General features: G+C 52.0%; 1 long non-coding RNA gene across 2 annotated transcripts; it reads right to left on the bottom strand.

Moving 5' to 3' along the window:
* Positions 1-223: 223 nt before the first annotated feature.
* LOC120244598 lies at positions 224-14,721 on the bottom strand. Of its 2 annotated transcripts, XR_005531581.1 has the most exons (5): positions 14,635-14,721; positions 7,483-7,598; positions 7,274-7,353; positions 909-1,042; positions 224-470 (listed from the first exon to the last, which is right to left on the bottom strand). It is a non-coding gene; the product is annotated as an uncharacterized LOC120244598 (long non-coding RNA). The 2 variants fall into 2 exon arrangements; XR_005531580.1 differs by having other exon boundaries at positions 7,274-7,598.
* Positions 14,722-14,950: the final 229 nt, after the last annotated feature.

Below are 14,950 nucleotides of genomic sequence, written 5' to 3'. Positions count from 1 at the left end.
CAGACTTTCTGGTTTCATTGGGTTGGGGGACAGCTTGGGCAGGGGGATTCTAAATATGCCACCGAGGAGGCCACGCACTGCAGAAGATTCGGATGGTCTCGGTCATACCACACAGTTTCATGTCTTTGTCCAAATGTGGGAGCAGGGATAAATCATGTCGCTAAAAGACATGTTTCGACAGCGTGTTTCCTGGGGCCGCCGTGACAAATGACCACAAATCGGGTGACTTCAAACAAGAGGAACTTATTCTCTTATGATTCTGGAGGCCAGAAGTCTGAAGTTAAAGCAGGGCTGTTCTCTCTCTCTCAGGGCCCTGGGGAAGCAGCCTTCCCTGCTTCTTCTGGCTCCTGCTTGTGGCAGCGACCCTGGCCAATCCTCGATTTGGACACACGTCACTCCGACCTCGGCCTCCTTCTCTCTGCAGTCACGTGGCTCCTTCCGCTGTGTATCTGAGCTTCTGCATCTGTCTCCTTGTGAAATAAGAGAAAATATGTATGTTGCTCTCTGCTCCTGGTTCCCGGCACAGAGCTTCTAAACCCCTTGGAATTTCCTAACCGATAAGAGCCCAGGAGCACCTTTTGTTCTAGTGTTTGGTCTTTGACCCATCCCTGACCTAGGGCTCCTAAACCCTTGGAATTTCCTGCGTGATAGGAAGGCATGTGTTTTGTGAGGCGAGTCTCTGTGGGCTCCTGCACGGGGGCTGGTTCACCAACCTGGAATTTCTCCAAGGCCCATACCGTGGGGATCTTTATGGAGGCTCTCTCACGTAGGCGTGCGCACCCACATGTCCTGGGAAGATGATGCGACCCAAGTGCGTGGGAATAGAAGCGCCTGCACTCAGGACCCTCCCAGACCCTGCCCTAAGTGACTCTGCGCCTGCATGTTCATCTGCATTCTTTATCACATACCTTATTATGTCATTGGTCAGTAAACATAGCGTGTCCCTGAGTTCCGAGAGCTGTTCTGGCAAACAATCGAATCCAAGGAGAGGGTCCGTGGAGCCTCTGATTTATAGCCAAGTTGGATAGAAGTTGCGAGTGACCTGTAGGATCATTACTCTTGATTGGCATCTGGAGCGGGGGACCCGCGTGTGGGACTGCGCCTCTAACCTGTGGGGTCTGCACTCTCTCCGGTTAGTGTCAGAATTGAGCTGAATCGTGGGGCACTGAGCTGGAGCCTCAGAGAATTGCCTGGTGTGGGAAAAAGCGCACACGCCTGGCGTGGGGAGTGCTATATGTGTGGTAGTAACGTGAGGGCTCAGAGAGGCGCTCAGGAAGGGAAGCAAACTTTCCCAACTCACATCTCCACTTACAAGGACCCAGTCAAGTCCAGTAGGACCTCATCTTAAATAATCACATCTGCAAGGACCCTACTTCCAAATAAGATCACCCTCTGAGCTTCCAGATGGACGTGAATTAAGTGGGACAGGACATGATTCAACCCAGTACCAACGGAAAATGAACCATCATCACATCCTTAAGGATATGTGAGTCTCTAGCGATGGCAAATGAAATTCTGTGGCTTTCGGATCTAATTATTTTAAGGATTTTTTTAATGTCTTAAATTTAATTTTTTAAAGATATTTAAAAAAATTTTTTTAATGTTTATTTATTACTGAGAGACAGAGACAGAGCATGAGCATGGGAAAGGCAGAGACAGGGGGAGACACAAAATCGGAAGCAGGCTCCAGGCTCTGAGCCATCAACACAGAGCCTGACGCGGGGCTCGAACCCACAAACCGCAAGATCATGACCTGAGCCGAAGTCGGACGCTCAAACGACTGAGCCACCAGGCGCCCCTAAAAGTATTTTTAAGTGTCTTAAATACCTCCCCTTCCCCCGCCACAAAGCACCTAGTCGGTCTATCACTAAATTATAGAAAGATCTGTACAGGCTGTGCTTTTTTTGCTCCTGGGTCCACGTAGCGTGTTTAGGAACGTAGAGATGCCGGAAGTCTCCACCTGTGTGTCCAGTTGTGGATGAATATGCACAAACATTTCTGGAAAGAGTAGGTTGTTCCCAACGGGCTCTTCCTTCCATTGCAAGCTGACAGAAGAAATTTACAGCACTCCATAACACATCAAAGAGCTAGCCACTGTCTTTTCAAATACCGTTCGTGAGACATTATGAACCAAAGCAACCAGACTTTGGAGTTTTGTCCTGAGACCAGTATTTTATTCAAATATTTCCTTTTTTGGTCCAAAATGAAACCTTGATAACAATTAGGAAATGTAGTCATTGAAAACCTGATAGATTCTTAAAGCACATTTATAGGTCAAAATTGTATATCATCCACACCCCTCTCACAGCCCGAGCTTGGAAATAAATACCCACTACGAATAACACCATTGTTTGCTTACATTCTTGCTTTCTGTCAAGAAGACCAGCTGCCCAATTACTTCTGTCTTGGGTTGATCTTGTTAGCCGGGCTCTGTGACATTTTGACAAAATCTTAGTTTTCATTTTAGAAATACCAGAAAGGATTTGGTTGTAAGAAGAGGCGAATTTCCCTCTGAGGTGATTGCTGAAATCTCCCTACCCCCGCACCTCCCCCTCACCCCGCAGGCATCATGAACACACCAAAAGCTTTTTCCAGATCCTGCTTAATTTGTGATGTTTCTCTCGACCCTGGACAGGGTGATGTAGAGCCATATGACTCATAGATTGGTTATTTACCCTGATAAACATAATAATTGGTACCGAATCTGTGGACTAGCTCCCCCCCCCCCCTCGTGAGACTTTATGAAGCCTCAATGGCAACATTAAGGCAATTTCTTAAACAATAAATCTCCATTTCCACTTGGAGAAAAATCCTGGCCTTTCTGTCTCAATTTAGCCTTCCTTAAAAAGGTTATACTTGGCTCTAACTTGTATTCGGCCACGTCCTGAGGCAAAAATTCAAGGTAAGTCAACCACTTATTTTTCAGTAAGTGCCAATGCAATCAAATCCTTAAAGGCCACTGGGTGATGTCATTGCAAACAAGTCGTCTGCTGTGTGTGCGGTACAATGAAGATGAATTCTGGCTTCTGCGTTTATGAACTGGTACCCGAGGACGGACTTGTCAGCCCTTTGCCCCGGGCAGGCGGCGGTGCTGCTCTCACGGACGGCACGCCTCTTCTCGATAGCATGCAGCTCTCTGCTCATCGTGCATGAATTACCTATTATGAGTAACCATAAATACCTGAGAAACCACAATCTGTGGCAGAGTTTTAAGCTGCTTACCCATTTAAAAATGACATTATGTCAGGGTTATGGAGCATTCTCCTCTGAGCCTCTGAAAAATTGTGAAACAAACACCCATTCATTGCGTAGAGAAATAATCAGCCAATGTAATATGTAGAAAAAAGAAACCACAGAAAAATATATTTGTGTAGTTTTCATTTAGTGAGTTTGTTAGAGACCTATGCTTGCACTGGAAAATTAAATAGCATTCTGTGTCTAAAGTGGCCCCAATTCTCTGGGGGCTTAACTGAGTATGACTCCCCCTCATGCATACGTACATGCACACACACATACACACACGTGCGTGCGCACACGGTGTTTGGAAAACAGACACTGACACAAAGTGGTTAGAAATGGGCTGATTCCAACCAACTCACGGTCATCACTGGTCAGTGGGATTGGTGAGTACTAACCATCTACTAACATGGTTTTGATTAAGTCCTAGGACAACCCTCGGGGGCAGTCACTTGGACACCCGCAAAACAGGCGAACAGTGAAACTGAGGCAGCCCTCCCAGACCTGACCCTGGCGGACTTGGGGTGCTTTGAGAACATGGAGGCTGGACCCCAGAATACCAGTCTGTGTGAAAGTCTGGCTCTTTTCACGGACTGTGAAAGATAACATCCTCTGGGGGTTGGGTGTCACCCAGTTAAAGGGTGGCAAATAAGCCCATTGGCTTTGCTTTGAAAACATTTACTCTTTGAGGTGAATTGCAAGGACATGTGCAGCCAGCTGGGGGGCTCTGGAGGGGGAGGGCTATGGCTTCAGGGCTGTCACTGTTTGCTTGTCTGCTCTTCCTTTGTACCCGTGCTCAGTGGGACTTTAAGCAGGGGCACCTGGGTGGCTCAGTCGGTAAGCGTCCGACTTTGGCTCAGGTTGTGATCTCACGTTTGTGAGTTCGGGCCCTGCGCTGGGCTCTGTGCTGACAGCTCGGAGCCTGGACCCTGCTTGGGATTCTGTGTCTCCCTCTCTCTGCCCCTCCCCTGCTCATACTCTGTCTCCCTCTCTCTGTCTCTCAAAAATCAGTAAACACAAAAAACTTTTTTTAGAAAAGGAGATGCTTATTTAATTTGTTTTGTCTACAACTCACTGAATGAGGGGAAGGGGCCACATCAGGCACCTGTGCCAGAGTGTCCCATGCCCCGTCCGACCCACCTTGGCGAACTGAACCCCAGGCCTTCCCGCTGGGCCCGGCCCACAGTCCAGGGCTGTGAGCACTAGGAAGGCTGCCTCCTTCCCAAGGGAACTGGTCCCTAAGAGGGGCTCCATCGCTTTGGTAGACCTGGTCTTCCTAACCTTGGCTTTGCTGATGTCGTGGGGTGTCTTTGGTCAAGTCAGGGGGGCTTGCAAAGTTAATTTTGATTTACTTGTGAAGATACGTGCGTTTCTGAGGAAGGCCGCCTGTCCTAGAGCCAAACAGACAGTATTAGGATGGCTTCAGGGGTAGTGAGGCCGAATGCAGGGAACTTCTGCTGCATGACACCTTCACCGAGGACAGCTTGGGATTATGGGATGACTAGGGGCTCAGACGTGAGTTCAAACCCTGGTCCTGTCACCGCTTGTGATGTGGGCGAGTCACTTTACATCTCTGAGCCTCTGTTTCCTCTCTGCCGATCGGACCAGCACGTGTAGCCGGCAGACGGACGATGGAACGCAGCCGGTGAACTAACATGTGCTCCGTAAATGGTGACCTTCGTCTCTGTCGCTACCTGCTAACTATCACCTGCCCTAATGCCTGCCCTTGTTTAGTTCGAAATAGCCTGTGCGGATTCTGAAAATATTCTCTTGTATACTCAACCAAGTGGGTAAGAATGAGGCCGACTGAACAAAGAAAAATCAGGCCTGCAAACCTCAGTGCCGACAGACCTTGTGACCGAACGGCACAGGGGAGACGGCCCCTGTCCCCCTCAACTTTATAACAAGCAGTACCGACTCCACTTTGAGGAAGGCGCCAGTGGGGAAGGAGCAGAGGCTCAGACAGAAAGTTAAGTGGGTTTAAATGTAAGCAGGTCTAAAAAGAGAACAGAATTCCTTTAAAAAGATGTAGCAAAATGACTGGAAACAAAGGAGGCCAGAGGTCGGTGTTATTGCAAGATGGTGGAGGAGCCCGTCCACTTGGTGAATGCAGGTGAGACGGCAGAGGAAACTTGACCTTGCATTTGAATCTCTCACCAGCTCCACATCCCTCCTCCTGGGGGATTTTATGGTCGCCACTCCACGGAAACGTTTGGGAAACTTCAGAGAAATGTGTTCCTTCCCTTTAAGCAGAAAGGGTGCCTGATGCTGTCTTCTGCGGCGGGGAGACCCCTTGTGACTCCTGAGGGCCCATGAGGGTCTACGGCACACTACCACTCAGGGTGCCTGTCAGCCACATCACTACGGGAAGCACTCACGGGGTGCACACGTGGGAGGAAGAAGAGAGACGTGATGGAGAGTGCTTGGGTCTCCTTTGGGGAGGCCTTGTTCTCGGTGGTGTTTTTGGGTGGATTCAGGCTCTGTCCCTCTGGGTCCCAGAGCCCTTGCCTCAGCCACTCGAGAACACAGTGGTCACATGCTGGTCTCCCTGGAGCCCATTCCTGGTGTCAGTCATTGGAGGCTGAGCACCTCGAAGACAGGGACTAGGTTTCAGGCCCCAGCCCACGGCTCAGCCATGATTCCCCCCTGAATGCCAGAGGAATCTGGCCTCTCGTTTCAGGGGTTAGGACAATGACCTTCTAGAAACTTCTGAGGCGTCTGAGAAGCAAAGGCGAGCTGGTTTCTCACCATATTCTTTCCTTGCCGTGTCCGTGTTTGTGGCTGTGGCTTTTATGGCCATGCCAAGAGTGGCCTCCAGAGGTTGGCAGAGACCTTAGTGCCCCGGCCAGCTCCGTGTTGTTGAGCAAAGTGTGGCTTCTTCAGCCTCCCCTGAGTTCCCTGAGCAGCATCCATTCCACGGATCTTGGCCTTCGGCTTCCGTAGCCGATCCCGTCTTCTGATCCCGCTGCTCTTCACCCGTGGAGCTGAACTGTGGCAACAAGGGGAGGGTAGGTGACTGAGACAGCTGTCCCTGCCCTCGGACCGTCTGCCGTCCAGACGTCACCCTGGGATCTTCCACCTGAGGAGGACGGGGCATTGTGCAAATACATAGTGCCAACTCGGTGCGATACGGCAGAGATGCTGACACAGGCTGATGGGTTGGTGGGAAAATTAATGTCCGTGGCTCTATGTTCTGGACTTTTAGCACCACTCTGTGCTCTCGAGAAGGGCGAGGGCCGAGCAGCACGTCTCCCCAGTCCAAGACCACTCCGTAGGGCTGCCGGCCGTGACCCCTGACAAATGGCTGTATTCATTACACTGAAGACTGGAAGGAACCACGAAATGCGATACATATTTGAGGAAATATGCACACAACTCGGTTTATTTTTCTTATCTGATTTTTTTTCTTTCTGGTGCAATATGAGTGCTGGTGAATACTTGGCAGTTGCCTTTCCATACTTGAGTTGTTTGTCATTTCTGGGGCTGCTGATGCTGTTATGATTTCCCTTTTGGGAGGAATTTACAGGCACATGTTGACCCAGCTGAATGGGAACAGAAGCAACAGGAATCTCGGGAACAAGGGCCATCGTGGGCCGGAGGCTCGTCCCGACGATGCCACGGGCTCGAGCTACGCCCCGCGCGGTCAGGCCGGCCATCTCACGCGCCACGACTCCGGTTTTGAAAACCCAGATTGTCTCCTGGCTTGGCCTTGATGTAAACCTGCTTTCCTTGCAGCGCCATCCGGAGCGGCAGGCAGTTGGTGCTTTGTTGTTGGGGGATCAGGACAGCACACCCCGTAGCGGCTGTTGCTAGGCGAGGCGTGGTTTCCCAGAGACCAGCACGGCGAGGTTGGCTGGCAGAGGGCCCACTGGGGACACAGGGTCCACGCTGTGGGACGGGATGGGAGGCAGGCCTGGTGGCCCACCCCACCCCACCCTGCCCTGCTTCTTCCCGTCTCTCCCAAGTCCCTTCTGGCCTCCCTCTTCCCCCAAAACCTAGCTGTGTCTCCTTCCCACAGACCCATGTGTGCACTCACCATGCTTTCTGGATGTTTCCAACCTGCCAGGCACCGGGGGATAAATTGGTGGCAGTCTCGGCCCCCGGGAACTCGGAGTCCTGTGGGCAAGGCAGGCCCTGTGAGCGGCAAACTGCAAACCCACCTGGGTGGCTGGTGCCTTTACAGTCACAGTGGTCGCTGCTGACTGGCACCTTGCCCACGCCCCTCTGGCCAGCCGCAGGGGTCACCTGCTGGGTGCGGTGATGACCTCCTCCTTGGACCTGAGAATGGTTACCGGCCACTGGAGTGAACGCCCCAGAAAGGACCTTCGACCATTAGAGTTCAGGAGTTGATGGGTCACTTCCTAGAATCAGTAAAAACGGTAAGATCAGTGTTTTGTAGATACTACCCTGACGAGGCGTAGGGGGAAGGAGAGAGGAAGGGTAACGGCTCTCGCCGAGGTTGGACGCCCGGCCCTGGCCCGCAGCCTGAGTCCCAGCCGTGGGTGCTGACCACTGGCCACCGCTCCACCTCTCCAGCCTCCTCACCTCTCGGTGAGAGAGCCCTCTGTGGTGCCCCCGCGTGGACCCACCGTGGTGTGGCTGGTCGCTGGTGTGGTGTGTGGCGCCCATTAGCTCTGGGGACAGTGTTTGTTCTTAGCAGGCTCCTGATGCTTCCCTCCCTCCCCACGCTAATGCAGCAAGGAAAGGAGCTGAGCACAGCAAGGAGAGCAGCAGCGCCAGGCTGCTACCCCACGTGCTCAGAGCGCCTCTTCCCCTGGGGCTCCCGTGTGCCCCTCAAATCCCCCCGCCTGCCGGCCCCTCGGTCCCCTTGGATGGACCACGGCTGCTCTAGTAAGACGGTGAGGGTGATGGCTGGTATTCCGTAGTGGCTTTTCCTGAACTTTCCCCCGCTCTTTTTGCCTAAATGCACTGTTTTCAGGAAATCCATGTTGCAAGACAGGGGTTGACAAAGTACAGTCCTGGGGCCAAGCCCCTCCCGTGGCTTGTTCTTGTAAATAAAGTTTTATTGGCACACGGCCAAGCCCATTCATTTCTGCGTGCCCGGCGGCTCCAAGCTACCGCGCCAGAGTCCGGCAGTGGCGACAGGCGTCGTGTGACCCACGAGGCCAGAAATATTTACTATGTGACCCTTTGCAGAAAACTTTTGCCAACATCCTGTTGTAAGAGGAGCCCAGATGAAATTATTTTTTTTAAAGTGTATGTATTTATTTATTTTATTTTATTTTTTATTTATTTCTAGGAGAGAGAGAGACAGCATGAGCAGGGGAGGGTCAGAGAGAGAGGGAGTCACAGACTGAAACAGGCTCCAGGCTCTGAGCTGGGAGTCAGCACAGAGCCCGACGCGGGGCTCGAACCCACGAACTGCGAGATCATGACCTAAGCGAAAGTCGGACGCTTAACCGACTAAGCCACCCAGGCGCCCCTAAAGTGTATGTATTTATTTTGGGAGACGGAGAAATAGAGAGGGTGTTTGAGAGCGAGCGAGGGCCAGAGAGAGAGAGAGGGAGAGAGAGAATCCCAAGCAGACTCTGCACTGTTAGCACAGAGCCCGACTTGGTCTTCGATCCCTCGACCATGAGATCATGGCCTGAGCCCAAATCAAGAGTCAGTTGCCTAACCGACTGAGCCATCCACACGCCCCTCAGATGAAATTCTTTGAGGATTGGGGCACATAGTTCAGTTGCTTTTTTTTTTTTCACTCCAACATGTTAATTTTATTTTTAACATTTATTTTATTTTTGAGAGAGAGAGAGAGAGAGATTGAGCAGGGGAGGGGCAGAGAGAAGGAGACACAGAATCCAAAGTGGGGTCCAGGCTCTGAGCTGTCAGCACAGAGCCCGACGCGGAGCTCAAACTCATGAACTGTGAGAGCATGACCTGAGCCAAAGTCGGACACTTAACCGACTGAGCCATCCAGGCGCCCTTCACTCCAACATGTTAAAAGAAAGAAAACTGGTTTGCTGTAAGGTCATGAAATGGTCTCATGGAACATTGTCTCCTAAAGTAGTTATTGCTCTTTCCCTGAGTACCAGTCACACTTCAGCACAACCTAAGAGAGCATCTAGGAAGAAGGCTGTGAGGTATTCCATCAGATTCCTCCTCACCTACCAGCTGGGATATAGACTAGTATGTGAAGAAATCACATCCAAAGGCATTTGGTGATATTCTCTGCGGCCCCAGGAGTTTGTATGTCTACCTTTTGGGGAGAGGTTGTCTTGTTCAGGAATTCTCACTCAATTCAGACATGCAGCTCTAATGGTACAAGTTCTGCCTCGCTCTTGTTCAACTCTCCCTGAAACGGCCTCACGACCGTGGACCATCATGAGGGACGATGGACGCCGTGCACTTGCCTCCTACTGGGCATCTAGGGTGGGAGAGGATTTGAATGTAGCCCCTCCACCCCTGTGGTTCCCCATTCAACATCTCATGTGATTTGTGACCCGCTAGACCAGGTTCTCATCCGCCGAACGGCTGACATTTGGGGATAATTCTTTGTTGTGGGGGCCCGTGCTGCATATCGTAGCAAATGTAGCTGCCCCCCGGCCTCGCCCATTAGATGCCAGTAGAAAACCCTCCGTCTCCCCACCTCCCCCAGTCGTGAGGACCCAAACCATCTCCAGATGTTGCTGAATGTCCCCTAGGTGGCCGCATACCCCCTGTGGGGAACTGCAGAGTCATTCCAGGGACAAGGAGTGTGGCCGCTGTTTCCAGGTGACCTAGAGGCTTTTGCAGGTGATTCTGAAGGAGGGTCCAGAGCCCCTCTGCTCGGCTGACTCTGTACTTGAAAGCACCTGAGCGAAGAGTGTGCTCCATCCGCCCTGAGTGTGCTCCTCCCTCTGCCCGGGAAGTAGACATTTCCTTCCCCGGTTGGGGCCCCAGCCAAAGCCCTTGGGAATGAATGAGCTTCTCTTCCGTTCAAAGATCACTTAGATGATCTTTCTGTAGGGGCATCACTTCCACGGCGCAGACCCCCCTCCCCCGCCCCCAGCCCGCACACACACGCGTGTCTAAAGTCATGGGTATCTGCAAGTCCTTTCACAAGCAAGTGGTGCATCTGCGGTGAAACGTTCCTCAGCTTCAGGGCAGGTAACAGCAGAGAGGCTGGAACGCCTCGCTGCCAAGAGCACTGACAAGTGGCTCTCCGAAACTTCGTCTCCCTCCACGCGCCGTTTTATGTAATTTTCTGTCACCGAAACAACAGCTCTTCTTGTTAAAAGGGAAAAAAAAAAAATCGGTCCCACCTCACAATCAACAGAAGCACGGTTTTGACTAATCTCTATAATCAGAAGCTGATGTTCCTTGAGAATAATCACAGTAAGAAGATGCCCGTTGTGAGACAACGTGCTTTTCTCATCTTATTTGCCGGCGATTATGTAAATTCCAGATATAGGGTGAAGGCAGAGGAGCCGGGGGAGCCAGGGGGAGGTGCTGAGGAGGGCCTTCTGCTAACGCAGGGAGCCAGCTCTCACCCCCTGTGGAAGGAATGTATTTTCTGCAGATGGGCAGAAGCGTTCGATGGTTGGCATACAGTGTGCTGGAAACAGTGCAGAGCGGAGAACATTCTCCCGTTTGCCGACCGGGGGGCGTCTCCGGGCTTCTCCCCGGCACCGCGCCTGGCCGGGTCCCGGGCCTTTGGGCAGCCCCCAGCAGGGTGGTTCTTGGGGACCTCAGCCCCTGCTCTCTCTGGGCCTCAGTGCGTCACCCCCAGAAGGAGAAGGCGGGGCTCTGTCCCCGAGGCCACCTTCTGTGAGTTCCTGGAGGAATTCACCCAGGCTCCTGCCCGGGCCCTGGACCGTCTGCCCCTTGGTTTTCCCCGTGCGGCTCTCACGGGAGGAGCATTCACAATGCGTGTGGCTCAGCTCTTTGTGCAAGTTGCCGTTCTCGCTCACGGGCGTCTCACATTCCAAGAGCTCTGCAGTCAGGTCTCGGGCAGTGAGCGCGGTGGGCTCTGTCAGCGCAGATGTGCCCCGTCTGTGGTCAGGACGGCTGGGCTCCGGGCAGGGGGACCTTGAGTCTTGGCTCAGTTACTCTGGCTGTGCAGGCACATCGCCTACCACCTTCGTGCCTCCGTCTGCTTCCCTGCGACGTGGGAACAATGACCCTAGTTCGTGGGAGGGTTGTGGGGGGAAGATCTCCCAAAATGTTAGCAAATGTCACCGTGCCGGGTCACCCCAGGACCAGAGGCCTGTGTGCCTGGCTGAAGGAATTCCAATCTCATCCATCTTCATACAGCCCAATTCTCGATCAACAAAAGCTCTGAGATCATACTAAGGAGCGATTGACAACAAGATTTCACCTGCGATTGCATGGATCCTAGGGCATAAATGAGTGTTTTCTGCATACCAGCCATGGCTCCCCGCACTTGCCATGTATTAACTGGCTTGTCCTCAACAAAGAGTAGGTATGATGCTACTGGCTCCATTTTACAGATGTGGAAATGGAGGCCGAAGCATGGAGAGGTTAAGTGGCTGCTCAGTGGCACACGGTCCTTTACAGCAGGCAGAACCAGATCCCAGATACAGGCCATGTGGCTTGGGGGCCTCCTTTTTCACCCCCCACCCCTGTGTCAGCCGCAGGGGGTCCGTGTTGTTAAGCCTTAGGTTAGGTGTGCAAAAATGCTGTTTCTTACGCGTTCCATACCCCTCTCCATCTTGAGCTACTCTTCCATCCAATGACAGAACATTCTGGGGTTAGTGACATCAGAACAAAAAGAGAAAAGTTGGGAGAAGGCTGGATTGCAAAGCAATGAGATAATTAGGCACAATCGAATTAGCTAAAGAATAAACGTCAGCCTTAGCTGACTTCTAAATATCCAACTCCAGCTTTTTTTCCCTGCCCAATGTGATTTTAAATCTCTTGGGTTAGGTACCCTTTTCTCCCCTTCTTTCTCTCCTCAGTGCTGTGTGTGACCATCCTGGAGACCGCTTATCCTTTGCCAATCTGCCGCTGTGTCTCAAAAAAAAAAAAAAAAAAAAGAGAGAGAGAGAGAAAAAGCCTCCATGCTTCCCTTTATTTGTTTGTTGGACAATTTCCACTGATCCCTAAAATAGCTGAAGGACCAGATCGTTCTTAGGACCTAGAAGTGAGGGTCCTATGAATTCACTCTTGGCTTGGGTGTGTGTGAGTGCAGAGCTCAGCTGGCCGAGCCGCCCCCGGCTGCTAGAAAACATTTCATGGAAACAGATCTTTGGTGAACTATAACATTCTACCAGAGACGGCTCGGGCTCTGAAGACAATTTTCTTCGCTATGGCCGAAAACCACACTTTCCCAAAACAGATTACAATGAAGGTAAACCAAAGAGGTGACGTTAGGGTATAATTTTGAGGTTCGGAGGGATTTTAGAGTGTTTGAAAACATGCCTAATTACGGAAAACAGCACAGGCACGGAGGAAAATTTGTCCAAACCTGGAACGACGGGCTGAGGAAATCGAGCAATTGAGTCACACCCCCAAAGCCGAAAGTCGCTCCAGGCTAGCGTGTCTCTCGGTGTGTTTTATCTCCTGGGGAGACGTTCGAGTTACTTCGTTGTCCGATGGCTCGCCTGCTGTCTGTCCACTTAGCTCAGCGGTCCCTTTGAAACAGGGCGTCATCTAAGGGGATGAAGACTGTCAGCTGGCTGCTTGGGGTGACGCACGGTGGGAGGTGCAGCCACAGATATCTCACAGACCTCAGCGAGAAGGCTGGATTCCGAAGTGTCCTCTTCCGCACGGAGAGGCATTCAGGGACACGGCAGGGAAATCGGGGCACCGAGGATTACTCATGTCGTCTGTAAGATACCGCCTCGCGCAACGCTGCAATTATGGAGCATTCCCGAAGCTGGTCCTGGCTGGGAGAAGGCCGGTTTGCAAAGCAATGAGATAATTAGGCACAATCGAATTAGCTAAAGAATAAACGTCAGCCTCGGCTGCAGCCCCCCCCCCCCCCCCCCCCCCCCCCAGTCCACTCAGGAAGGTCTTTGGTTTGTTTCATTAGATCATTTCTGCGCAGCACCGAAGCCACCAGGAAGACGACACACGAGTGAGAATAGGCGGGGGACACGTGTCCTCCGTCGGCTCTCTCTGGAAACGATCTAAGACATCGGCTTGCTGCCCTCCGTGCAGTTCACGCCCAGCCATCACGGCGTGTGCAGGCGCACGTGCTTTGTGGTGGTTTGGCCCTTGGTCCCTCCATTTGAAGCCTGACTGGGTGGAGGTGCAAACCAGGAGCAGAAGAGATTTTCTGCAGGAGGAGGAAGTCCACATCCCAGGACACCTTCCAGTGCTTGAGCCTTTCTGGGGGAGACAGGAGCCGGGCTTGGAAGAGGCGTGGGTGGCCGACTGGTGTGCACGGATGTGCCGGTTGCATGGGTGCCTGACTGAGAGGCAAGCAGGGGCCACGCCCCCGGCTCTGTTCCCCTCGCTGGGCCATGGGCTGGGCCCAAGGAGGAAGGGAGGGCACGTTCTGGTCTTGGGGGCGCAAGTCAAGGATGTCATCTGCGTGTTAACCCCTGTATCTGGGAGCCATGTCCGCCCAGAGAGGACCCCGTTTGCCGATTCCCATGCAGGTGCCGTAAGGGTTCCCAGGGGTCCCGAGGGCGAGCAGCGTGCTCTCAGCCCGTTGGCACTTGCTGAACGGGTTCCTGGGCTCCCCAGTGGGGTTTCCAGGGGTATTCAGTCAAGATGAGATCCCGCGCTCCCACCTCCCTCCCTCCCTGCCTCCCCCCTCCTTTCCTCCCTTCCCTTCCTTCCTTTCTCCCTTCTTTCCTCCCTCCCTCCCATTCAATTCTGTCTGAGGAATGTTCATCAAGGTCTTTGAGGCAGGTCCTGTGTTGGTTGTTGGGAAACAGAGTCAGATACGATGAGGCCCAGCAATCTGGGGTCAGAGAGGCCAAGTGTGGTGGAGCCGGGATGTCCATGGAGGCTGCGGCTTTATTTGGAAGTGGGCTCCGCAGACCCAGCAAACCAGTGTCCTTTGAGAGCTTGTGGTGAGCAGAATACAGACATTGTCCTGATGCATCTCCCTCTGAATTTGCAGTATTATCTGGGGAGCCATCTCTGGCCTCGCTGCAGGTATTGTGCTCCTTTGGCCTTACATACTTCCCAGTGACTTTAACTTTTCAGTACTTACCCTTTCATGTGTTGTCTGGCAGAATGATGCCCACCCCCCCCTTTGGGGCAGGGTTGATACATTTAGCAAAACAAGCAAAATTAAAATAATAACTGCCCCCCCCACGATGCCTGGTTAAATTTGAATTTTAAATAAACAATAAATAATTTTCTTTAATTATTTCTTAAGTAAGAAGGCCCCATGCAATTTGGGACACACTCATACTAACAATTTTGTTGTTTATCTGCTATTTAAATGGAACTGAATATCTGGCCTGTTCAGATACTCACCTCTTCTCGGAGGGGCTCAGTAGACCTGACTTAAAGCCAAGCATGGGCTAAGAGACACGTAGGTCCTGGGGCACCCGGGTGGCTCAGTCAGTCAGTTGAGTGTCTGACTCGATTGTGATGTCACAGTTCATGGGTTCAAGCCCCACATCAAGTTCTGCACTGACAGTGTGGGGCCTGCTTGGGATTCTCTCCCATACTCTCTCTCTCACTGCCCCTTCCCTGCTCTCTCTCTCTTTCTTTCTCAAAATAAGTAAGTATTAATAAAAGAGATACTTATGTTTTATGCCTCAGCTTTTTAACTGTTTTTTTTTTTTTT

The sequence above is a fragment of the Hyaena hyaena genome, unplaced genomic scaffold (assembly GCF_003009895.1).
Source record: "Hyaena hyaena isolate Hyena2069 unplaced genomic scaffold, ASM300989v1 scaffold_386, whole genome shotgun sequence".
Lineage (NCBI taxonomy): Eukaryota > Metazoa > Chordata > Mammalia > Carnivora > Hyaenidae > Hyaena > Hyaena hyaena.
The sequence above is the reverse complement of the archived record's forward strand: the minus strand, read 5'-3'. Positions and strand labels throughout refer to the sequence as shown.